Source organism: Phyllobates terribilis, unplaced genomic scaffold (genome assembly GCF_046119375.1).
Source record: "Phyllobates terribilis strain yellow unplaced genomic scaffold, ASM4611937v1 Scaffold_3__8_contigs__length_932513732, whole genome shotgun sequence".
In the NCBI taxonomy this organism is placed as follows: Eukaryota; Metazoa; Chordata; class Amphibia; order Anura; family Dendrobatidae; genus Phyllobates; species Phyllobates terribilis.
Genome location: NW_027362763.1, coordinates 856,924,364 through 856,951,024, shown reverse-complemented (window position 1 = coordinate 856,951,024; position 26,661 = coordinate 856,924,364).

The window sequence follows — 26,661 nt, the reverse complement described above, 5'->3', positions numbered from 1 at the left end:
GAGCGGGAGAGGGACGCCGGGCATGGGGCAGAGCGGTGAGGGGAGCAGCGTCCCTGCCTAGCAGAGGGCAGGGACGCCGGCACTACAGTTCGGATGAAGAAGAGCACACTGTTGTATTTCTCGGACCCGCAAGGAAAGAGATGTACCATCCTCAGGAGAGTGAACTAAGTCCCGAGGCTCCAGAGTTTGTACCAAGGAGTACAGAGGAAGTCCAATTCAGATCTGATGATCGAACACCGATATGAATACATATTGGTGGTGATGGACCATTTTGCTCGATTTTCCCAAGCATATGCCACCACCAAAAAAGCTGGTCGAACAGCGGCAGAGAAGATCTTCAATGATTTTGCTTTGAGGTTTGGGTTCCCTATGAGGTTACACCATGACCAAGGAAGAGAATTTGAGAACCAGCTCTTTGCCAAGCTAGAAAAGTACTGTAGAATTCAGAGATCCCACACAATGCCCTATCACCCAGAGAGTAATGGACAAGTGGAACGTTTTAACCAGACATTATTGTCCATGTTGCACACTTTAACAGCTGATGAGAAGAAAGACTAGAAGAGTTTTCTGTCAAAAGTGGTACATGCCTATAACTGTACAAAGAGTGATGCAACCGGTTACTCACCCTTCTTCCTATTGTATGGACGATCGCCAAGACTGCCAATCAACATTATGTTCGATACTCCGGTATCAGAGACTTACAGAACATATCCGGAGTACGTTAGGAAATGGAAGGAACGGATGGTTGAGGCATATAACATAGCGTCCAAAGTGGTTACGCAAGGACAGAGCAAGAGTAAGGAGTACTATGATCGAAAATGTTATGGAGCAGAAATGGCATCGGGAAGCCCGGTGCTAATCAAGAACATACGTGAGAAAAGTGGTCCAGGAAAACTTTGTTCGTACTGTGAAGACAAGATGTATGTGGGCATAAAGAGGAAAGCCGATGACAGTCCAGTGTATGAAATCTGATTGGAAAGAGGGGATAAGAAAACCAGAATAGTCCATTGGAATTTATTACAACCCTGTGATTATCTCCCATCAAAACAAGACTTCCAGAAGCAGACCGAGATTGACTAAGAGACCACCACAGATTGAAGCTCCAGTGGTGGATAGTGACCTTGAAAGTTCGGATGAAGAAGAGCACACTGTTGTATTTCTCGGACCCGCAAGGAAAGAGATGTACCATCCTCAGGAGAGTGAACTAAGTCCCGAGGCTCCAGAGTTTGTACCAAGGAGTACAGAGGAAGTCCAATTCAGATCTGATGATCGAACACTGATCACTGGAGAGACCGATCGACACACAGGAGAAGGGGAATTACAAGACCGTGTGAAATCAGGTGATTCTGGAGAAGCACAGGAACTTACAGAGGCAGTTCCAGGAGCATCTGAGGAAGCACGGAAAATGAGTGCGGCGGAAGAAACTCCTGTGACCGAAGAACCCGTGGTATCTGAGGAACAACCAACCAGGAGGATCTCGACTCGAGAAGTGAGGAGGTCCGTGATGCTGATGTATGAGACAATTGGTGAACTGAGTTAAGTGCCAAGAACTGTCAACTGGAAACAGGTATCTCTGTGTACAGACAAGGTACAAAGGGGAAGGAAAGTATTCAGATCCCTTTAAATTTATCACTCTTTGTTTTATTGCAGCCATTTCGTAAATTCTAAAAAGTTCATTTTTTTTCATTAAAGTACACTCTGCACCCCATCTTGACTGGAAAAAAAACAGAAATGTAGAATTTTTTGCAAATTTATTAAAAAAGAAAAACTGAAATATCACATGGTCATAAGTATTCAGACGCTTTGCTCAGACACTGATATTTAAGTCACATGCTGTCCATTTCCTTGTGATCCTCCTTGAAATGGTTCTACTCCTTAAGTGGAGTCCAGCTGTGTTTAATTAAACTGATAGGACTTGATTTGGAAAGGCACACATCTGTCTATAGAAGACATCACAGCTCACAGTGCATGTCAGACCAAATGAAAATCATGAGCTCAAAGGAACTGCCCAAGGAGATCAGAGACAGAATTGTGGCAAAGCACATCTGGCCAAGGTTACAAAAGAATTTCTGCTTTACTCAAGCTTCCTAAGAGCTCAGTAGCCTCCATAATCCTTAAATGGAAGAAGTTTGGGACCTCCAGAAGTCTTCCTAGAACTGGCCGTACAGCCAAACTGAACAATCGTGGGAGAAGAGCCTTGGCGAGAGAGGTAAATAAGAACCCCAAGATCACTGTGGCTCATCTCCAGAGAAGCAGTAGGGAGATGGGAGAAAGTTCCACAAATTCAACTATCACTGCAGCCCTCCAGCAGTTGGTCCTTTATGGCAGAGTGGCCCGATGGATGCCTCTCCTCAGTGCAAGACATATGAAAGCCCGCATAGAGCTTGCTCAAAAACACATGAAGGACTCCCAGACTATAAGTAATAAGATTCTCTGATCTGATGAGGCGAAGAAAGAATTATCACCAAAAAGTTCTAAGTGGTATGTGTGAAGAAAACCAGACACTGCTCATCGCCTGCCCAATACAATCCCAACATTCAAACATGGTAATGGGGGTATTTTTCAGCTGCAGGGACAGGAAGACTGGTTGCAATTGAAGGAAATATGAATGCGGCCAAGTACAGAGATATCCTGGATGAAAACCTCTTCCAGAGTGCTCTGGACCTCAGACTTGGCCGAAGGTTCACCTTCCAACAAGACAATGACCCTAAGCACACAGCTAAAATAACAAAGGAGTAGCTTCCGAACAACTCTGTGACCATTATTGACTGGCCCACCAGAGCCCTAACCTAAACCCAATTGAGCATCTCTGGAGAGACCTGAAAATGGCTGTCCACCAACATTCACCATCCAACCTAATGGAACTGGAGAGGATCTGCAAGGAAGAATGGCAGAGGATCCCCAAATCCAGGTGTGAAAAACTTGTTGCATCATTCCCAAGAAGACTCATGGCTGTACTAGCTCGAAAGGGTGCTTCTACTCAATACTGAGCAAAGGGTCTGAATACTTATGACCCTGTGATAATAAAAATAAATTAGCAAAAATTTCTACATTTCTGTTTTTTTTTCAGTCAAGATGGGGTGCAGAGTGTACTTTAAAGAGAAAAAAATATGTCTTACAGGAGTACTACAAGAAAAAGGTTGCAAAATAGGTTGTTATAAATATTTATAACTGTTATGCCAATTGGTATATAAAGTTACTCAACTTTCCCCACTGTCTCAGAATTGGTCAGATTGACCAATTAAGACGAATATCGAGGACGACATTCAAAAAGGAGGGAAGAGTGTGACATGCAGAAGTAGTGCTTTTGCTTCAAAAGCATCCAGCAACTGTTACAAATAACACAAGCATATGAGACAGGAAGTGTTGTGCTTCAAAAGCATCCAGCAACTAGAAGGGTTAACACAGTCACAGGAGACAGGGAGTGTTTTAGCAGAGCCCCAGGGGGGTTGTGGGGAACTTGAAAGGTGGTATGTTATTTGGATCTGAAAGAAGGCAACTAAACAGGATTCAGATCAGGAGAGAAACTAAACACAGGTCAGTTAAACTCCCTGAACTAACAGTGCAGAGTATTATCAGGCAGGAAGACAAGGACTGGAAGGAATTGTGTCATAGGGATCATCTCCTTCATCATACCCTCCCACCCTCCATCTCCATGCAGGATAAAGAATGCTGTGTACTAGTGTGTCCTTGTGAAGGAAAAGCCTGTGGTTGTGCATAGAAGTGTGTTGCTAAGAGATGTAATCTATGCTGAATTATGTTACTGAAGAGACTGTAATACTGTGCCTTGTGAAGAAGCTACTGGACCCTGTAAAGGCTCAGGCTGTGCAGAAATGGCCTAGGCCTATTGGTTTGAAATCTATACAGAGATTTTTGGGTTTCACCAATTATTACAGGAAATTCATTAAGAATTTTTCTATAACTGTTAAGCCTCTGACCAATCTCACCAGGAAAGGTGCGAATACGGTCCAGTTGACTACTGAGGCCATTGAAGCATTTGTGTATCTCAAGGAGAGGTTCAGTTCTGCCCCTATCCTTATGCAGCCTGATGAGACCAAGCCTTTTTTGGTCTAGGTCGATGCTTCATCGGTGGGGGTCGGTGCAGTTTTGTCTCAGGAGAACAGGGATGGAGTACATCCTTGTGCTTTTTTTTCAAAAATTTTTTCGGAAACCGAGCTGAATTATGATGTTGGAAATCGGAAGTTGCTGGCCAGGAATTTCTGAGACTAAGAGACTTATCAGTCACAGTTTTTGGTGGCCTGGATGGCAGAAGGAAGTCATCAAGTGAGTGCGTCAATGTACTGTGTGTGCTAGGTCAAAGGCTTCACATACCCCTGCTGTGGGGTTGCTTTGCCCTCTGGAGGTTCCATGTGCACCTTCAACGCATCTCACAATAGATTTTATTACTGATCTTCCTGTGTCCGAGGGTTTAACTGTCATCTGGGTGGTCGTGGACCGTTTTAGAAAGATGTGTCATTTGGTTCCATTCATTAAGTTGCCCTGCGCCAAGACACTCGCTAAGGAGTTTGTTAAAGAGATTGTCAAGCTCCATGGCGTTCCCACGGATATTGTTTCTGATAGAGGACCTCAGTTTGTGGCTCGCTTTTGGCGTGCTTTTTGTGACAGGTTGGGAGTCCATTTGTCATTTTCGTCTGGGTATCATCCTGAGTCTAATGGACAGACTGAAAGAATGAACCAGGATGTTGCACAGTTTTTGCGCTGTTTTGAGGCGGACAATCAAGAGGGGTGGTCTGAGTTTCTGCCTCTCGCAGAATTTGCTCTTAACAATCATACGTCCTCCTCTGCTGGATGTTCTCCTTTTTTTTGTTGTACTGGTAGACATCCGTTTTTTGGTTCGTTCTCCAAATTGGGGTCCGCGGTGCTGGAGGAGGAGAATTATTCTGGTGATTTGGAGAGAGTTTGGACTATTGTACGTTGCAACCTTCAAGAGGCTAACAAGAAGTCCAAAAAGTATTTTGACAGAAAACGTAAGGAAGTTTTGTTTACTGTGAGTGACATGGTTTGGTTGTCCTCAAAGAACCTGCGGTTGAAGATTCCCTCTAAAAAATTGGGTCCTAAGTTTGTGGGGCCATTTAAAGTGCTTCAGGTGGTTAACCCGTCTGCTGTTAGGTTGGATGTGCCTACTTCCTGGAAGATTAATCCTGTGTTTCATGTTTCCTTGTTGAAAAAGGCTGATGTATCTGATAGGGATGCCGCTGTCACAGTTCCTCCTGTGGTGGAAGACGGCAAATATGAAATTTCTCGTATCCTGAATTCTAGATAGCATAGAGGGAGATTGCAGTATCTCGTCGCATGGAAGGGTTTCGGTCCCGAGGATAACTCCTGGGTAAGGGTGGATGATGTCTCTGCCCCTAGACTTGTCAGAGCTTTCCACAGGAGGTTTCCGGATAGGCCTGGGCCTGGAGGATCCAGAGGATCCTCATAAAAGAGGGGGTACTGTTAGAACCCTCCTGTTTGTTTTTCTTTCCTTCCTGTGTTTTGCGGTCATCTGACCATTTGCCTTTATATTCCAGCTCCGCCCTTTTGGCTGTGATGGACTTCAGTTTTTGACTGCTTCTCTAGCCAGGTGCTTCTGTGCCTATCTGGCAGCTCGCTTGGTCCTTCTGGGTATATTAGTACCTTTTTGTCAGTTTGTATTTTTGTGTTCTGCAGCTGCTTCTCTGTTTAGGAGGTGTCCCGTTTTTGTCCCAGTCCTTAGTTCTTTTAGAGACCCCTTCCCTTATACTATAGGTCTCCGTTCAGGCTAGCCGAGGACTAAGGCGGGTCTGTTAGCTAGGAACAGGCAGCCCGCTACATCGTAGGGATTCAGCTTAGTCTTATTGTAGGGACAGCCTTCCCCTATCTTTCCTTAGTTCATGTTGCAGATCATAACAGTAACTTGCTGACCGTACCAACGTCCTCCGTGATTCCTCTGTGTCTTATAATTGGGTATCCAAGCTGGACACCTGGCATGAACTGTCTCTCTATGCCTTGGAGGTCCTGGGCTGCCCTGCCGCTAGCATTTTGTCAGAGCTGGATTTTAGTGCCACCGGTGGAATTATAACCGATAGGCGCATTTGCCTGTCAATTAAAAATGCTGACAGGCTGACTGTCATAAAAATGAACAAGGGCTGGATTGGGCCAGACTTCCCGACACCACCAAATGATAGCAGCGTAATATAATCTCAAGTACAGTGTCTATTTTTGGGAGGTCTAACTTAATTCCCATGCACCTCTTTCTTCACACCCTGACACGGGTATACGCTTCCTGATTTTGTCAATTTGCTTTTGTCCTCCTCCTTCTACTCATTCTCATCCTCCACATCCTCCTCCATATCACCACCATATCTACCACATCACCATATCTACGTCTCTTGCAAGAGGCATTGGAGTGCCCCCAAATTTTTGGCAGCCGTTGCATTCATTGCATAGGCAAACAGTATGGGAGACTCACTTCCTAATAATGGGAACATTGTGTTCAGGAGGCTCTCCGACCTCTACGTCTCTTGCAAGGGGAATTGGAGTGCCTCCAAATTATTGGCAGCCATTGCATTTACTGCATAGGCAAACAATATGGGAGACCCACTTCACAATAATGGGAACATTGTTTTCAGGAGGCCCTCCGACCTCTACGTCTCTTGCAATGGGCATTGGAGTGCCTGCAAATTTTTGGCAGCCGTTACATTCACTCCATAGGCAAGCAGTATGGGAGACCCTCTCCTTTCTATTGGTAACATATCATTACTGTGGCCCAGCTCTATGTGTCTTTAAATTGTTAGTGGAGTTTTTCTTAATTTTTGGCAGTCATTGGACTCACTGCATATCCGATAACTGTATAGCAGATTCTCTCCTTTCTAATGGGAACATGTCATTACTGTGGCCCAGCTCTGTGTCATTAAATTGTTAGTGGTTTTTTTCCAAAATTTTGGCAGCCCTTGCAGTCACAGCATGGGCATTACCACTATAGGAGATCCACTCCTTTTATAATGGGAACTTTTTTTTTTACTGCGACCCTGTTCTATGTCTCTTCAAAGGGGTACTGGGTTGCATCCAAATTTGTGTCAGCCCTTGCAATCACTGTATATGCAATAACAGTATTGGAGACCCACTCTTTAATAATGGGAACAACAAAGCATAGCCAACTGCTGGCCCTTTAAGAATAGTAAGGCTGTAAAAATAGTGTTTGTGACTTTCACAATCCCTCCTTCATAAAAGAAACAGGATGTGTCTGATGATGTTTCACACACCACATGGCCAGATAAGGTTGTAAAGTGTTAAAATGACATTTACCGGTGAATGCATTTGTCTTGGTTGAAAGCAATGCAAAAGTGCAAAAACGCATCAAAAACTCTACGTGTCAAAATAGCCTTATATAAAAGTCATTACCCTGAAAAAGTTGTTCCTTAATTTATTTCCCAGGAAAATCCATTTTGGTTTCAATTTTGTATGTTTTATCGTGAGTGCGTAAAAGTGGCATAATACCTCTGACAATATTGTTGACAGCAGTGACCTGGTAGTCAGAAATGCTTCCAGGGGTCTTCCCCATGCTGTTCCCATGTCATTTGAGCACTCTTCCCATCGATTTGGGCAATTTTTAGGCCCTATGCAGTCCATCGGGAAGGGGGGGGGGGGCGTTGGAAAAATACTTGAGTTTCCCATAGACTTACATTGGGCTTGTTACTTGGACCGAGCACTCGAGCATTCCAATTTGCTCAACCCGAGCATTTTAGTGCTCGCTCATAACTGACTGTGTTATTTTATTTGTAAGCCACATTCCATTTACAGTAAAGAGTTGAATGATGTGTGTTACCAAAAAGCTCTATCTTGGTCTCATCTGTCCCCAAGAAGCCTGCCGGCCCTCTAAAAATAGTGGAAGCTGCCTGCTTGTGCTCTATAAATTATACTGGACATCCATAAATTGTGAGGGCCGCCTGCTGAACATACAAATTTCAAACTTCACAGAATATATACGAAAAAGAAAATTGAATTATCTCTTATGGATAGGTTATGTTGCAGTAGCAATATACGGCTATGCAAACCATAATCGGCTGATGGTACTATAACAATAGTGAGGGCTGACAGCTGGCCCTTTAACAATAGTACAGTGGGGAAAATACGTATTTGATCCCTTGCTGTTTTTGTAAGTTTGCCCACTGACAAAGACATGAACAGTCTATAATTTTAATGGTAGGTTATTTTTAACATTGAGAGAAAAAATATCCCCCCAAAAAATCAAGAAAATCTGAATTATGAATTAGATAAAATTGTTTGCATTTTGCAGTGAGAAATAAGAATTTGATCCCCTACAAACCATTATGCGTTCTGGCTCCTACAGACCAGTTAGACGCTCCTAATCAACTCGTTACCTGCATTAAAGACAGCTGCTGTCTTACATAGTCACCTGTACAAAAGACACTTGTCCACAGACTCAATTAATCAGTCAGACTCTAACCTCTACAACAAGAGCTTTCTAAGGATGTCAGGGACAAGATCATAGACCTGCACAAAGCTGGAATGGGCTACAAAAGCAATAAGTAAGATGCTGGGTGAGAAGGAGACAACTGTTGGTGCAAGAGTAAGAAAATAGAAGAAATACAAAATGACTGTCATTCAACATTGATCTGGGGCACCATGCAAAATCTTACCTCGTGAAGTATCCTTGATCATGAGGAAGGTGAGAGATTAGCCTAAAACTACACAGGGGGAACTTGTTAATGATCCCAAGGCAGCTGGGACCACAGTCACCAAGAAAACCATTGGTAACACATTACGCTTTAAAGGTTTAAAATCCTGCAGTGCCCGCAAGGTCAAGAAGGCACATGTGCAGGCCCGTCTGAAGTTTGCCAATGAACACCTGGATGATTCTGTGAGTTATTGGGTGAAGGTGCTGTGGTCAGATTAGACAAAAATTGAGCTCTTTGGCATTAACTCAACTCGCCCTGTTTGGAGGAAGAAGAAGGATGAGCACAACCCTAAGAACATTGTCCCAACCGTGAAGCATGGTGAGGTGAACATTATAATTTGGGGGTGCTTTTCTGCAAAGGGGACATGACGATTGCACTTTACTGAGGGGAAGATGGATAGGATCATATATCGTGAGATTTTGGCCAACAACCTCCTTCCCTCAGTAAGAGCATTGAAGATGGGTCGTGGCTGGGACTTCCAGCAAGACAATGACCCAAAACATACAGCCAAGGCAGAAAAAGAGTGGCTCAAAAAGAAGTACAGTAAAGTCATGAAGTGGGCTAGCCAGTCTCCAGACCTTTAGTGTTAGTGTATGCTCGACACTACTCAGGCGGGGGCTCGGGTCTCCGCCCTGCATGTTTGACGCTCTTTACAGAGCCAATGAACATGCAGGGATTGCCAGCCAGTGACTGTAATGCCGCAGCCATGTTGGTTGTGGGCATTACATTGATTGGCTGGCCGCTCAGCATCACCTCGAGTATTTAAAATCAGGCGCCGCCATCTTGGACACAGACGGCCGGGATCAGACAGTGTAGGGACAACGCTGCTGATTTAGGGAGAGATCTATACTGCGAAATAGTTAGTGTAGGGTCTGTAAAGCCTGCCAAATCAAACAAACAGTCCTTCTCAGGACTAATATCCATCCCAGATATCAGGCAGGCAGGCTGTATAGGAGACGCAGTGGTTATACCAGCAAACGCTGCACTACAGTCCTGTGTGCTCCTGATGCTGAAATTGCTGGACTTAGCTCCAGGTCTCAGGGGCCAGGAAAAATCCTTTTTTTTCATCTAAATCCTCTTTTTTTTTTTTTCCGCCTTCACACTGTACAAATACCCATCTTCTTAACCTTTTGATGTCCCCCCCAAAAAAAACTAAAAGTGTGTCTGTGACAGTTCAGACCCAAAATATCTGTTTAAAAGAGTCTGGTGTAGGCCAGAGAAATAGAAGTGTGGTTTTGCAGTTCCACAGTTCAAACCTCTGTATTATCCACTTTTGGGCCATTTTTACCTAAAAAAAACTGTTTTAGTGTGTCGCTCACTGTTCAGCCGCAAATATATCTATTTAAAAAAGTCTGGTATATACCCGTAAATTATAACTGTGGTTTTGCCGTTCCACAGTAAATAATCTCTATTATCCAGCTTTTGGTATTTTTTCTGTAAAGAAAAACAGTAATAGTGTCTCCTGATTGTTCAGACAAAAATATATCTGTTTAAAATAGTCTGGTGTAGGCCCGAGAAATAGAAGTGTGGTTTTGTAGTTTCACGGGTCAAATCTCTGCATTATCCTGCTTTTAGAGGTAATTAAAAACAACATTTCAATGCCCCTTGGAAGAGCTGTGGAGTTCAGAGTTGATTAACAAGACGCTTTTAATGCCCCTTGGAAGAGACGTGGAGGTCGCAGTAGCTTAACAAGACGGTTTTAATGCCCCTTGGAAGAGACGTGGAGGTCACAGTAGCTTAACAAGAAGGTTTTAATGCCCCTTGGAAGAGACGTGGAGGTCACAGTAGCTTAACAAGAAGGTTTTAATGCCCCTTGGAAGAATGGTGGAGGTCGCAGTAGCTTAACAAGACGGTTTTAATGCCCCTTGGAAAAGTGATGGAGGTCACAGTAGCTTAACAAGACGGTTTTAATGCCCCTTACAAAAGCCATGCAGTACAGCATCTTAAAAACATTAATCCCATTATTGGGGAGTGGGTCTCCCATAGTCTTTGCTTAGGCCTTCCAAGCAAAAGCTGCCAAAAATAAGGACGGAAGAACTTGCAATGCTGGCAACACGGACCACGGTCACCCTGGTGGTATAGTCGTGGTGGAGGCTGAGGATAAGGAGAAGAGCATAAAACAGATGAAATGAGGAAGCGTATACCCATGTGTGGGTGTGAAGCGGTGCATGTGAATACACCTCCTAAAATAATACAGTGGATTTAACTTTATGTTACTCTGCTGTCATTTGGTGGTGATGAGAAGTCTGCAGAGAATTAAAGAGGAGGCATTGCAGCCAGAGTATGATGAGATGGATCAAGAAGGCATAGCAGTCGATTACACACAGCCCAGCCTCATGTCATCCCAACGTGCATTGGGGGACAACGAGGGAGAGGAGGAGGAGGAGGAGGAAGAACAGGAGCTGGTATCATGCGCTGTAGACGGTAGTACCTGTACAACTGTCACACCGTCGGTTCAGCGTGGGTGGCCTGAGGACAGGGGGGAGGAGGAGGAGGAGAGCATGGTCAGTCGTCATCTTGGTGAGGACACGGAAGTCTTGCCCGTCACCAGTCTGGCACGCATGGCTGACTTTGTTACGCTGCCTTAACCGTGACCTTCGCGTTGTCAAAATGTTGGGTGACAGTCATTACTGGTTGGTGACACTTTTAGACCCCCGCTACAAGGAGAACTTTCACTCTCTTATTCCTGAGGTGGAGAGGTCTACAAAAATGGGGCAGTACCAGAAGGCCCTTGCTGCAGAACTGTTAAAAAAATTCCCATCTGAACACGCTAGCGGCAGAGGTCACAGTTCGTTTCCCAACCAAGGCGTACATGCGAGAGAGGCGCAACTCCAATCCAACAGAGGCAGGGGAACACGGTCAACGTTCTGGGACAGTTTTCTGAGACCCGCCCAGCTTACAGGCCCTGAGGCGCGGGGTTCTCTCACAAGGAGTGGAAAGTTTCAAAAGATGGTGAGGGAGTACCTTGCCGACCGTACCAGCATCCTCCGTGATTCCTCTGTGTCTTTTAATTTTGGGGTATCCAAGCTGGAGACTTGGAATGAACTCGCTCTGTACGCGTTGGAGGTCCTGGTCTGTCCTGCCGCTAGCGTATTATCAGAGCGTATTTTTAGTGCCGCTGGGGGAATTATAACTGATAAGCGCACTCGCCTGTCAACTGACAATGCTGACAAGCTGACCCTTATCAAAATGAACAATGGCTGAATTGGGCCAGACTTCTCATCACCACCAAATGACAGCAGAGTAACATAAAGTCAAATCCACTGTGTTATTTCGGGAGGTGAATTCACATGCATCGCTTCACACCCACACATGGGTATACGCTTCCTCATTTCGGCTGTTTTATGCTCTTCTGCTTATCCTCAGCCTCTACCACCACTATATCACCAGGGTGACCATGAGCCGTGTTGCCATTATTGCAAGTTCCTCCGTCCTTATTTTTGGCAGCTTTTGCTTGGATGGCCTAAGCAAAGACTATGGGAGACCCACTCCCCAATAATGGGAATAATGTTTTTAAGATGCTGCACTTCCTGGCTCTTGTAAGGGGCATTGCTAGTTCCTCTGTCCTAATTTTTGGCAGCTTTTGCTTGGAAGGCATAAGCAAAGACTATGGGAGACCCACTCCCCAATAATGGGAATAATGTTTTTAAGATGCTGTACAGCATGGCTCTTGTAAGGGGCATTGCAAGTTCCTCCGTCCTAATTTTTGGCAGCTGTTGCTTGGAAGACATAAGCAAAGACTATGGGAGACCCACTCCCCAATAATGGGAATAATGTTTTTAAGATGCTGTACTGCATGGCTCTTGTAAAGGGCATTAAAACCTTCTTGTTAAGCTACTGCGACCTCCACCATTCTTCCAAGGGGCATTAAAACCATCTTGTTAAGCTACTGAGACCTCCACGTCTCTTCCAAGGGGCATTTAAACCATCTTGTTAAGCTATTGTGACCTCCACCACTTTTCCAAGGGGATTTAAAACCGTCTTGTTAAGCTACTGTGACCTCCACGTCTCTACCAAGGGGCATTAAAACTATCTTGTTAAGCTACTGTGACCTCCACCATTCTTCCAAGGGGCATTAAAACCATCTTGTTAAGCTACTGTGACCTCCACGTCTCTTCCAAGGGGCATTAAAACCTTCTTGTTAAGCTACTGTGACCTCCACGTCTCTTCCAAGGGGCATTAAAACCGTCTTGTTAAGCTACTGCGACCTCCACGTCTCTTCCAGGGGGCATTAAAACTGTCTTGTTAAGCTACTGAGACCTCCACGTCTCTTCCAAGGGGCATTAAAAGCGTCTTGTTAAACCACCCTGAACTCCACAGCTCTTCCAAGGGGCATTGAGATGTTGTTTTTAATTACCTCTAACCTCCACGAGTCTTCCAACGGGCATTGCATTTCCTCCTAATTTTAGTCAGCTTTTGCTTCTCAATGCAAAGGCGAAAACTAAGGGAGACCCACTCCCCAATAATGGGTAGAAGGTTTTTAGTACGCTGTAATCCATGTCTGTTTCAAGGGGCATTGCAGTTCCTTATCATTTTTGGAAAGCCTAACATTCACTGCAAAGGCCAACAGTGTACAGGAGACCCAGTTGCTAGAAATGCAAAAAACAGTTTAGTTAAGGTCCTCTGACCTCCATGTCACTTCCAAGGGGCATTGGAGTGCCTCGAAATTTTTGGTAGGCATTGCACTCACTGTATGCCCTATAACTGTGTAGCCAAACAGCTCCTTTTGGTACAGAAACGTATCCTACAAGACATGTGTGGTTGACTGGCCTGATATTGATGTGAATGGTCCCTGTTCCTCCTGCTCTTTCTCCTTTGCCACCTCCTCATTCATCATTTATCACCTGAAGCTTTGTTTTAAGGGAGTCATAGAACTGGGATAGTAGCAGGAAAACAATCCTCGGAGGAGGTAGGATATGCGCCAAAATGCTGACCACCTCAGGCCTAGCCGCTACTACATACATGCGCTTGCATTCCAAGAAAACAAAGCTGCTAACTTCTATCATCATCAAGCTCCTCAGCTTGGTACTCTCAACTCCCCTGATGGAGAAGCCAGGGCCCACCGGAGGAGTCTGGTTCTCTGGAGGGCTCGTCCAATGCTGCCCTAAAGCAGGCCAGGCTAAGAAAAGTGTGGGGGAAGGTCACAGGAGATTTAGGGGCGGCTGGGGACCCAGTATGGACACCCAGCCGCCCTCTGGGGGCTGGGGACCAAGCGTGGACACCCGGCCGCCGGGCGGCTGGGGACTGAGTATGGATACCTCGCTGCCGAAGCAGCCATGAGGTAGTGGCCAGATTTGGCCTCCTCCAAACTAAAAGGCCCCATTTCAAGTGCAAGCTAGCAGTATGGTATTGCAGCCTGGGGGTGGGTGGCAGGTTGCACACTTACGCTTGCATTCCAAGAAAACAAAGCAATTGCTAACTTCTATCATCATCATCATGCTCCTCACCTTGTCTGGTTCTCAGGTAGGCTCCTCCAATGCTGCCCTAAAGCAGGCCAGGCTAAAAAAAGTGTGGGGGAAGTTCCCATCAGAAATAGGGGAGGCTGGGGACCGTTTATAGACACCCGGCCACCCCCTGGCGGCTGGGGACCGAGAGTGGACACCCGGCCGCCAGGCGGCTGGGGACTGAGTATGGATACCTCGCTGCCGAAGCAGCCATGAGGTAGTGGCCAGCTTCGGCCTCCTCCAAACTAAAAGGCCCCATTTCACGTGCAAGTTAGCAGTATGGTATTGCAGCCTGGGGGTGGGAGGGTGGTTGGCTGCATATTTGCGCCTGCATAGCAAGAAATGGGGGAGGTACAATTGAACACTGCCCTGGGACAAGGACTTGCACGGTCATAGTTGCAAGTCTGCATCTTCTGATGCGGCAAGGATCACTTCTGATGGGCACACTTTAGGCAGTGACCTGAGAGTCAGAGATTCTTCCAGGGGTCTTCCCCATGCTGTTCCCATGTCTTTTTAGCACTGTATGCATGTGTCACACAGCACATGGCCAGATAAGGTTGTAAAATGTTAAAATGACATTTGTCACGGTTGAAAGCAATACAAAAGTGCAAAAACACATAAAAAATGCTACTTGTGAACATAGCCCAAGGTGTGGAGGAGTATTTTTGTTTTTGGTTATTTATTTTACCTTATACACCAGTCTTTACCCTGGAAAGGAAATTCCTTAGCATATTTCGCAGGAAAACCTTTTCAGTTTAGTTTTTGAATGTTTTATTGTGAGCCCGTAAAAGTGGCTTAATACCTCTGACCACGTTGTTGACAGCAGTGACCTTGGGGTCAGAAATGCTTCCTGGGGCAATCCCCATGCTGTCCCCATGTATTTTGAGCACTGTCACTATCGTTTTGGGCACTTTTTAGGCTTTCTACAGACTGCCGGGGGTGTCGCCGCAAAAATGCTCGGGTCTCCCATAGACTAACATTGGGCTCGTTGCTCGGGTCGAGCACCCGAGTATCACGGTGAGCTCAGCCCGAGCTTCGAGCACCCAAGCATTTTAGTGCTCGCTCAACACTACAGACCTTAATCCCATAGAAAACTTATAGAGGGTGTTGAAGATCCGAGTTGCCCAGCGACAGCCTCAAAATCTTAATGATTCACATGTAAAGCGCCATGGAATAAGGGCGCTATAATAATAAATAATAATAATTTAGAGATGATCTGCAAAGAGGAGTGGACCAAAATTCCTTCTGACATGTGCGCAAACCTCAAAACCTCATCATCAACTACAAAAAACGTCTGACTGCCAACAAGGATTTTGCCACCCAGTATTAAGTGTTGTTTGCCAGAGGGCTCAAATACTTATTTTTCACTGCAAAATGCAAAAAAAATATCTAATTTATACAATGTGATTTTCTTGATTTTTTTGGGATATCTCTCAATGTTAAAATTAACCTACCCTTAAAATTATAGACTGTTCATGTCTTTGTCAGTGGCCAAACTTACAAAAACAGCAAGGGATCAAATATTTATTTTCCCCACTGTAATGGCTGCCTGATGGCCCTTTAAAAATAGACTTTGTGACTTTCAGAGTCCCTCCTTCATAAATGAAACAGGATGTGTCAAATCATGTCTCACACACCACATGGCCAGATAAGGTAGTAAAATGTGAAAATTACATTTACTGGTGAATGTATTTTTCACCGTTGAAAGCAATGCAAAAGTGCAAAAATGCATCAAAAACACTACGTGTGAACATAGCCCAAGGTGTGGAGGAGCATTTTTGGTTTTGGTTATTTATTTTGCCTTACATAGAAGTTATTACCCTGGAAAGAATGATGGATGATGGGAATGGGTGATCGATACCGCTGCCCAGGAACCGATGCCACAAAGGAGTGATCTTGAAAACCGATATTTATTTGCTGCACGTTTCGAGGCTGTTCAAGCCTCTTCATTAGGCTAAAATATACTGTATATAAAAAGCCATCTAACTTACAGGCTATTATATACACTCACCAGTGTGTTCACTGACAAATCAGGTGCGCACATTCATTAATAGGCAGCTGTGCTGCATGTCTCTATACAAACCAGAAATTATTAAAATGGCAAATATATAAAATACACATATAAAATACAAACATATATATACATATTACAAATAAACTAACCACTGGGCAATAACATCTATCGCAATTTTGATATATAGCAGCTAGACGGAGTCAGAAGAGTTGCAAGTTCCATTTCAAATACTTATACAGTATATGTCTCATTCACACAGACATTTCAAAACCTATAGATGTCATTAAGTTTGTAACCTCTAAGGAGAAAAAAAATTTTTTTTTAAATTCCTATTTCGATGGAATATAATACTGGGTTAATTGGGGATGTTCCCCGATAATATCGGATCGTTGATGAGAAGTGCCCAATATTTTGAAAAAACATCCATTATTTCCTTATAAGATTGGTCATATGTACTTACAAGGCTGTATTTGATTTTCCTGTCAAGTTCCATCCCACTGGCATCCACAGATTTTTGGGGTGGAGACCACTAGTAAATTCAAGATAACCGTTGACTTCAACGCTCTTGAAGTGCGTTGAAGTGTAAATATTATTCTTCGTATCTTTGTATATATTCAAATCCCAAAATTCGATGTTTGTAGGAGAAAAATTACGTGAAAATCTCAAACCCGAAGAAGTGGAGTTGAGATCCCTCACAAATGTTTCAGCTTCCTCAAAGGTATCGGTCCAAATGATGAATAAGTTATCAATATACAGTTAGGTCCATATATATTTGGACAGAGACAACATTTTTCTAATTTTGGTTCTAGACATTACCACAATGAATTTTAAACAAAACAATTCAGATGCAGTTGAAGTTCAGACTTTCAGCTTTCATTTGAGGGTATCCACATTAAAATTGGATGAAGGGTTTAGGAGTTTCAGCTCCTTAACATGTGCCACCCTGTTTTTAAACGGACCAAAAGTAATTGGACAATTGACTCCAAGGCTATTTCATGGACAGGTGTGGGCAATCCCTTTGTTGTGTCATTCTCAATTAAGCAGATAAAAGGCCTGGAGTTGAATTGAGGTGTGGTGCTTGCATTTGGAACGTTTTGCTGTGAAGTAAACAAGCGGTCAAATGAGCTCTCCATACAGGTGAAACAAGCCATCCTTAAGCTGCAATAACAGAAAAAAAACATCTGAGAAATTGCTACAATATTAGGAGTGGCAAAATCTACAGTTTGGTACATCCTGAGAAAGAAAGAAAGCACTGGTGAGCTCATCAATGCGTAAAGACCTGGGCGCCCACAGATGACAACAGTGGTGGATGATCGCAGAATAATCTCCATGGTGAAGAGAAACCCCTTCACAACAGCCAACCAAGTGAACAACACTCTCCAGGAGGTAGGCGTATCAATATCCAAATCTACCATAAAGAGAAGACTGCATGAAAGTAAGCCACTCATAAGCATCAAGAATAAAAAGGCTAGACTGGACTTTACTAAAAAACATCTAAAAATGCCAGCACAGTTCTGGAAGAACATTCTTTGGACAGATGAAACCAAGATCAACCTCAACCAGAATGATGGAAAGAGAAAAGTATGGCGAAGGCGTGGTACAGCTCATGATCCAAAGCATACCACATCATCTGTAAAACACAGCGGAGGCAGTGTGATGGCTTGGACATGCATGGCTGCCAGTGGCACTGGGTCACTAGTGTTTATTGATGATGTGACACAGGACAGAAGCAGCCGAATGAATTCTGATGTATTCAGAGCCATACTGTGTGCTCAGATCCAGCCAAATGCAGCCAAACTGATTGGTCGTCGTTTCATACTACAGATGGACAATGACCCAAAACATAAAGCCAAAGCAACCCAGGAGTTTATTAAAGCAAAGAAGTGGAATATTCTTGAATGACCAAGTCAGTCACCCGATCTCAACCCAATTGAGCATGCATTTCACTTGTTAAAGACTAAACTTCAGACAGAAAGGCCCACAAACAAACAGCAACTGAAAACCACCGCAGAGAAGGCCTGACAGAGCATCAAAAAGGAGGAAACACAGCATCTGGTGATGTCCATGAGTTCAAGACTTCAGGCAGTCATTGCCAACAAAGGGTTTTCAACCAAGTACTAGAAATGAACATTTTATTTACAATTGTTTAATCTGTCCAATTACTTTTGGTCCCCTTAAAAACAGGGTGGCACATGTTAAGGAGCTGAAACTCCTAAACCCTTCATCCAATTTTAATGTGGATACCCTCAAATGAAAGCTGAAAGTCTGAACTTCAACAGCATCTGAATTGTTTTGTTTAAAATTCATTGTGGTAATGTCTAGAACCAAAATTAGAAAAATGTTGTCTCTGTCCAAATATATATGGACCTAACTGTATATTTTGTATAAGTGAATGTGGCCCACTGGCAGGGGGTGCTGACCGATGTGCACGGACTCGAAGCGGCGCCGAAGACACAAGCAGGGACTTACTTTATTTCCACCAAGCCAATTTGGCCTCAGTTTCCCAACCCGGGATCATTGCCTAACTGTTTACCGTGGACAGGGTGTTACGGATCCGGGTGGTGGAACCTCTGTGCCGCGGTGCAAGGATGGACCCAGAGGGGCGTGACTAAGTATAAACTCAGACCGACCCTGGTCGTACGGCGGCTAACGACTCCATGACCAGGGAGGGACTGAGCAGAGGGATCAGGTGCTACTCTGGGGACGACCTTGTAAGAGAGCAGGTGGCTCCCACGGATCAGATGACTGGGACTGACCGGTATAGCGGATGGGCACAACAAGCAGGCAGAAGTCTCTGGGTTAGCTGACAGGTGGTCATGGCACGTGATGGCAGACCAGGCTGAAGTCTCTAGGGTAGCAGACAGGTGGTCTCGGCAAGTGACAGCAGGAGCCTCCAGGTAGGCTATCAGGTGGTCACGGCAAGTGACGGCCGAGCCTCCAGGTAGGCTAGTGTAGCACCCTGAGGATTCGGCTGCTACAGGGGTATTACACCTCAAGCCAGAGGTGTGGTATTCCACTCCCGGGTAAGGATGGAGTGTGGAGCTGAGCTCAGAAAGCTGCATGCACTACACACATCCCATTTCCGGAGGGCAGACCAACGGTACTCCCACTTAGAAATGTGCAGGTACGACCGAGTCTGTCCTTGGCTGGAGTGGGAGGGGGGTGGATCATCCCAGTAGTGTAGGGGCAGATAGGGGGAGCAGCCTGGGTAAAGTTAGGAGCTCATTGGGTGCTGGTCACCTGAGCTCACACATAGAGGGAGTATTTAAGGTGGGCACCATCTAAGATCAGAGTCAGTCAGCCACAGTCAGTCAGTCTGTGAGAAGTCAGCCTTTTGCAGAGCAGTGGAAGAAAGCAGAGGAGCAGAGCAGCCCCAGGCCCAGAGTGAGAGAGGAGAAAAAGAAAGACCCAGAGGGGGAGAAAGAAGGAACTCTGAGAGCCCAAATACAATCACAGGGTGAAGAGTTGGCAACAGGGTACCGGATCCCAAACTGGTGGGGGCTACAGCATACCTCAGCCAGAGACCGGAGGCCGTGGGCAGCATCTGCCACGGCCACCCACCATATCCACCCGGAAGGCAGACCACGCGTAGGGTCAGGGGACCCAGAGTCAAGGGTTACCAACAGAAGGCCCGAGGGAGCCGGACATAGGTGGATCCCTGGTGGGGAAGGCCAGAGACGAGGACAGGACAGAACGGGAGCTCAGAACCACGCTCCAGAACTACTTGGGGGTTGGCCGAGTCCAGGACCTGGTGGACGCAGCACGGCTCGGGTGGTCACTCAAGGCCGGAGTGACCGGAACATCTGCAGTAAGTAAAGAACCCTGAACTGCACAACCCGACTCTGACTCTCATTACCATCATCCCTGCACTTCCACAACCACCATCCTCTGCACCTGACCCCCTGAGGCTATACCCCTCCCGTTGGGGGTTATACTACCTAAGCTGCACAAACACCATCAGCCTCAGCGGACCCTGCTGCAGCGGCGGCCGTAGTGACCGCAATTCAACGGGTGGCGTAGTCGACATAAAGAACTTTAGTAACATCAGTAAGGACTGCCACACACTGAGCTTGACACCCTGGGCACGGACCGGGTCACAGCCACTCGGAGACTACAACCCCCATCTGATCCGGCTCCGGGTATTCCCCTAAAGAATATGGCCCAGGGGGCGCGTCACTAGCAGGTAACAAGCAGGTAACAGGCGAGTGATCCCAGGTGAGCGGACTAGCAGGCACGGCAGGTAGCAGGCAGGTAACAGGCAAGTGCTCCCAGGTGAGCGGGCTAACAAGTAGCAGGCAGGTAACTGGCAGATGCTTCCTGGTAAGCAGGCGGACTTGCCCATAGACAGACTGGTGGGTTGAATGGAAGACAGACTGTCGGGCTGGAGAGTAGTCAGGCTGGCGGACTGGAACAGTAGTCAAGCTGGCAACTGGAGCTGAGGGCTGAAGCAGAGGTAAGTATACTGTGCAACAACTATTGCTCGGGCACCTCCATTTTGGAGGAGGTGCCTTATATATGGGAGGTCTTCCGGCTATTGGCTGGGGACTCCTTAAGATGGAGCGCGCGGCCCCTTTAAGAGAGAGGGAGCGCGCGCGCGCGCCCTAAGCACAGTGCCCGGGAAGCAGCACGCGCCGACAGCAGCAGCAGGAAGAGGAGCGCTGGAGGATGCCACGCGGGGAGCGAGGAGGTGAGAGTCTCTGCCTGGCAGGGGGCAGAGACGCCGATGCTACAGTACCCCCCCTTTACACCCCCTTTTTTTTAGGCCAGAAAGAAATCTTTCAAGGAGAAGCGGGGCGTGGATGTTCTCCTTGGGTTCCCAAGTTCTCTCCTCTGGGCCAAACCCCTTCCAATCCACCAGAAAAAAGGTTTTTCCTCTTACCCTCTTGGTGGCCAGAATATTCTCTACCTCAAAAACGTCCTCAGCGGAATCCGGGGCAGGGGAAGTACCTGGATTGTTGGAAAAAGAATTAAAGACAACTGGTTTGAGGAGAGATACGTGGAAGGAGTTGGGAATCCGTAAGGTGGCTGGAAGCTTTAACTTTTAGCCCACTGGATTGATTTGTTTAAGGACTTCAAATGGACCGATAAACCAAGGACCCAACTTGTAGGAGGGTATTTTGAGCCGAACATGTTTGGAGGAGAGCCACACCTTGTCTCCCGGATGGAATTGAGGCGGATCCAGACGTCTTTTGTCAGCAAATCTCTTCATCCACTCGGAGGACTGAAGAAGTGCGGACCTAGTATTCTCCCAGATGGTGGAAAATTCGCTGACCAGAGACTCCGCGGCAGGGTTGTCCACAGAAGCGGAGACAGGAAACGGAATACGGGGATGTTGACCATAGACTATAAAGAATGGGGATTTGGAAGTCGATTCGCTCTCATGGTTGTTGTAGGAGAATTCGGCCCATGGTAGGAGATCCACCCAATCAGTATGGTGAGCATTAACAAAGTGCCGAAGGTAGCCGGTAAGGATCTGGTTGATCCGCTCCATTTGACCATTGGACTGTGGATGGTAAGCGGAGGAGAAATCTAGGGTGACATCCAGCAGCTTACACGTAGCTCTCCAGAAACGTGAGGTGAACTGAACCCCATGATCCGACACGATGTGGAGGGGTAGACCATGGAGACGGAAGATATGAAGGAAGAAGTCCTTAGCTAGCTCTGATGCAGACGGGAGACCAGTCAGAGGGATGAAGTGGGCCATTTTAGAAAAGCGGTTGGCGACCACCCAAATGACTGTACAACCGGCGGAGACAGGGAGATCTGTAATAAAGACCATAGCAATGTGTTGCCGTGGGGCATCAGGTACGGGAAGAGGTAGGAGATGACCGGCTGGTAGATGTCTGGGAACTTTGTTGCGGGCACAAGACGAACAGGCTGAGACGAATTCTACCACATCCTTGCGTAGGGTAGGCCACCAGTAATGTCGGGTAATGAGCAGGAAGGTCTTTTTCTGGCCAGCATGGCCGGCTAGTTTAGATGAATGACCCCAGTGAAGAACCTTCTTCCGATCTGGAACTGCTACAAACGTCTTACCGGGTGGAAGACGAGTCAGATCCAAGGGGGCCACATTCATAACCTTGGAGGTATCGATGATGTGCATAGGCTCCTCCTCTTGGTCGGAGGACAGGAAGGATCGGGACAAGGCGTCGGCTTTCACATTTTTGTCCGCCGGGCGGAAATGTAGGACGAAGTTGAAGCGGGCAAAGAACAAGGACCACTGGACCTGACGCGGATTGAGTCTTTGGGCATTTTGGAGATATGCCAGATTTTTGTGATCTGTATAGATGATCACCAGTTATAGAGACCCTTCAAGCAGGTAAAGCCACTCCTCCAGTGCCAACTTAATGACTAACAATTCTCGGTCTCCAATGGAATAGTTGCGCTCACACAAGGAGAAGAGTTTAGAGAAGAAGCCGCAGGTTACCATTCTCCCGGATGAGGACTTTTGGGTGAGCACCGTCCAGCTCCGGAGGAGGAAGCATCAACCTCCAGGAAGAACTGTTTGTTGCAGTCCGGACGGTGCAGTACTGGGGCGGAGGAGAAGGCTTGCTTTAAGAAAAGGAAGGCCTCCTCAGCTTCGGGCGACCATACCTTGGGATTTGCTCCCTTACAGGTGAGCGCAGATATGGGAGCAGTCCGAAAAGAGAAGTGCGGAATGAAGAGACGATAGTAGTTGGCGAAGCCCAGGAATTGCTGAATCGCCTTCAACCCCTCCAGACGGGGCCACTTTAGGGCAGCAGAGAGCTTCTCAGGATCGATTCGGAAGCCTGTCTGGGAGATGACATAGCCCAGAAATGGAAGAGAGGTCTGCTCGAAGAGGCACTTCTCGTATTTTGCATAGAGGTGGTTCTGCCTAAGCCTAAGCAGGACCTGACGAACATCCCTCCGGTGTGTGGGAAGATCCGGAGAGAAGACCAAGATATCGTCCAGGTATACCACCACGCAGGAGTAGAGAAGATCACGGAAGATGTCATTGAGCAATTCTTGGAAGACAGCGGGAGCATTGCAGAGACCGAAGGGCATCACACGGTATTCATAGTGATCGTCCCGGGTATTGAATGCCGTCTTCCACTCGTCTCCTTGACGGGTACGGACCAGGTTATACGCTCCACGTAGATCCAACTTGGAAAAGATCCTGGCGCCCTTAAGGCGATCAAACAACTCGGAGATGAGTGGCAGGGGGTATTTGTTTTTTACAATGATCTGATTGAGTCCTCTATAATCAATACAGGGGCGTAGCGAGCCATCCTTCTTCTTGACAAAGAAGAATCCTGCTCCAGCCAGGGAAGTAGATTTCTGGATGAATCCCCTAGCTAGATTCTCCTCAATGTATTTGGACATGGCCCGGGTTTCAGCCTCCGACAATGGATAAATATGCCCACGGGGTGGAGTGGCGCCAGGTACCAGGTCGATCGGGCAATCATATGGCCTATGGGGTGGCAGTATCTCTGCTTCCTTTTTACCGAAGACATCCGCATAAGACCAGTAAGGAGCCGGAAGACCTGGTAAATTAGCTGGGGTAGGTGGTGGATGAGCCGGGCGAACCGGAACCAGGCAGGTCCTGTGGCAGTCCTGACCCACCGGAGTACTTCACCGGATTGCCAGTTCAGCACGGGTTCATGTGTCTGGAGCCAGGGTAGACCTAGCAATAGAAAGTGAGAGAGTTCGGGTAGCACATGGAAGGAGATTTTCGCAGAGTGCAGCATTCCCACCTGCAGGGTTATGGGTTCAGTGACGAGCAGGATGGTCATCGAAAGGAGTCTTCCATCCATGGAGGCGACAGACAATGGTTCAGCCAGAGGTTTGGTGGGAATCCGGTATCTCTCTACCAGGGACTGGGAAATGAGGTTTCCAGCAGCTCCAGAATCCAGGTGAGTAATTTAAAAGTAACAGTTTTCACCCCAGGAGATAGAGACGAACAAAGTTAGGGTTGGAGAGGGCTTTCTTTTGCCTAGGACGACCTCTCCGAGCGGTCCTAGACACTGGCGTTTCCAGGCTTATCCGGGCAGGAACCGATGAAGTGCTCCTTACAGCCACAATAGAAACAGCTTCCCTCTGCTCGGCGTGCCTCTTGGCGAGATTTGACCATCTTGGTCTGTTCGATCTGCAGGTCTCTGGAAAGTAGGAGCAAGGCAGGAAAACTCTCTGTCCCGAGTAGTCTCTTTGGTACGTTCTTGGAACCGGATAGCTAGTGACACCAGGTCATCCAGGGTGGTAGGAATGTCCCGACCGGCTAACTCGTCCTTAATCCGACCGGAAAGACCCTCCCAGAAGACAGACACCAGAGCCTCGTTCTCCCAGGCAAGCTCAGAAGCGAGGGTACGGAACCGTATGGCATATTGGCCCACGGTGAGACTGTCTTGGCGGAGATGTAGCAGAGAGGAGGCAGAAGAAGTTTTCCGTCCTGGTTCATCGAAGACTTTCCGGAAAGCAGCGAGGAAAGACGACAGGGCGGACACCAGGGGATCCCCTCTCTCCCACAGGGGATTTAGCCATGCCAGTGCCTCCCCAGTGAGATGGGACATGATGAAGGCCACCTTGGCCCGGTCGGAGATGAACTGGTATGCGAAGAGTTCAAAGTGCGGGGTGCACTGGTTTATGAAACCCTGGGCTAAAGCGGGGTCGCCAGAAAAACATGGAGGTGCCAGGAGCCGAGGTTCATAGCCGGGTGCCATAATGGGACTGGATTGCGGTGCCACAGGAACAGGCACCACTAGACCGGAGATAGACACAGGCGAGTCAGACAATGCACCTAGGCGAGAGATAATAGACCGTAGAAAGGACAGGACCGATTCCTGTTGAGCTTTCTGACGTAAGACTTCCTGGTGCAAGTCGAAGATTGCGGGGGTCTGGGGGCCACCGGGTTCCATGGCCCGAGCAAACTGTTACGGATCCGGGTGGTGGAACCTCTGTGCCGCGGTGCAAGGAGGGACCCAGAGGGGCGTGACTAAGTATCAACTCAGACCGACCCTGGTCGTATGGCGGCTAACGACTCCCTGACCAGGGAGGGACCGAGCAGAGGGACCAGGTGCTACTCTGGGGACGACCTTGTAAGAGAGCAGGTGGCTCCCACGGGTCAGATGACTGGGACTGACCGGTATAGCGGATGGGCACAACAAGCAGGCAGAAGTCTCTGGGTTAGCTGACAGGTGGTCACGGCACGTGACGGCAGAGCAGGCTGAAGTCTCTAGGTTAGCAGACAGGTGGTCACGGCAAGTGACAGCAGGAGCCTCCAGGTAGGCTATCAGGTGGTCACAGCAAGTGACGGCCGAGCCTCCAGGTAGGCTAGCAGGTAACAGGCGAGTGATCCCAGGTGAGCGGAATAGCAGGCACGGCAGGTAGCAGGCAGGTAACAGGCGAGTGCCCCCAGGTGAGCGGGCTAGCAGGTAGCAGGCAGGTAACTGGCAGATGCTTCCTGGTAAGCAGGCGGACTTGCCCATAGACAGACTGGTGGGTTGAATGGAAGACAGACTGTCGGGCTGGAGAGTAGTCAGGCTGGCGGACTGGAACAGTAGTCAAGCTGGCAACTGGACCTGAGGGCTGAAGAAGAGGTAAGTACACTGTGCAACAACTATTGCTCGGGCACTTCCATTTTGGAGGAGGTGCCTTATATATGGGAGGTCTTCCGGCTATTGTCCGGGGACTCCTTAGGAAGGCGCGCGGCCCCTTTAAGAGAGAGGGAGCGCGCACGCCCTAAGCACGGTGCCTGGGAAGCAGCACGCGCCGACAGCAGCAGCAGGAAGAGGAGCGCTGGAGGACGCCGCGCGGGGAGCGAGGAGGTGAGAGGGATGGCGTCTCTGCCTGGCAGGGGGCAGAGACGCCGATGCTACACAGGGCTTCATATATGATACGATCCGCAAGCAAGTGTTTAGTACTATGGGTTTTTTTGTGAACGACACATTGACACTCAGTCTTATGATCCATTTTCCACAGCTGATCGGACTGATTTTGCTCCCAAGGCCATTTTGGAACTCCTCAACCTGATCCATCAGGCCACACATCTAGTTCCTTGGCACAATCCACACTGGAAGGTGATCCCAGTAATAAATCCCACAACACTTCCTCACATTCAAAATCAACTGCTACTTATTCGTCCCGCACCTTTGTCAATTCAATTAAGCAGCAATTCACATCTAAAGCTTCACATAAACGTTCAAATGAGAAGGGACCTAGTTTGGTATCCTCTTCTCCCAATTGTCCTTCAAGTAACACAGAAACTCACGGTAAAATCATCCTTCCTAATGCCCTTGGGAGGAGTACACATATTTTTGTTACCCCTTCATCAGGCAGGGGTCCAACACTACATATAGTTCCACTTACCAATCAGAAGTAATAATATCTGAAGCAACAGACACTGATATTGATCTATTTTTTTTCTTACAGTACATGAATGTAGTCTAGAGACATTGGATCGCACCTTATCTCTGGAAACCCAGTTGATGACATTGAGCCAAACAGTAGGCACAACATATTGGGTTCTGCAATTGATTCTAACACCCTTGGCCCCAACCCTTTG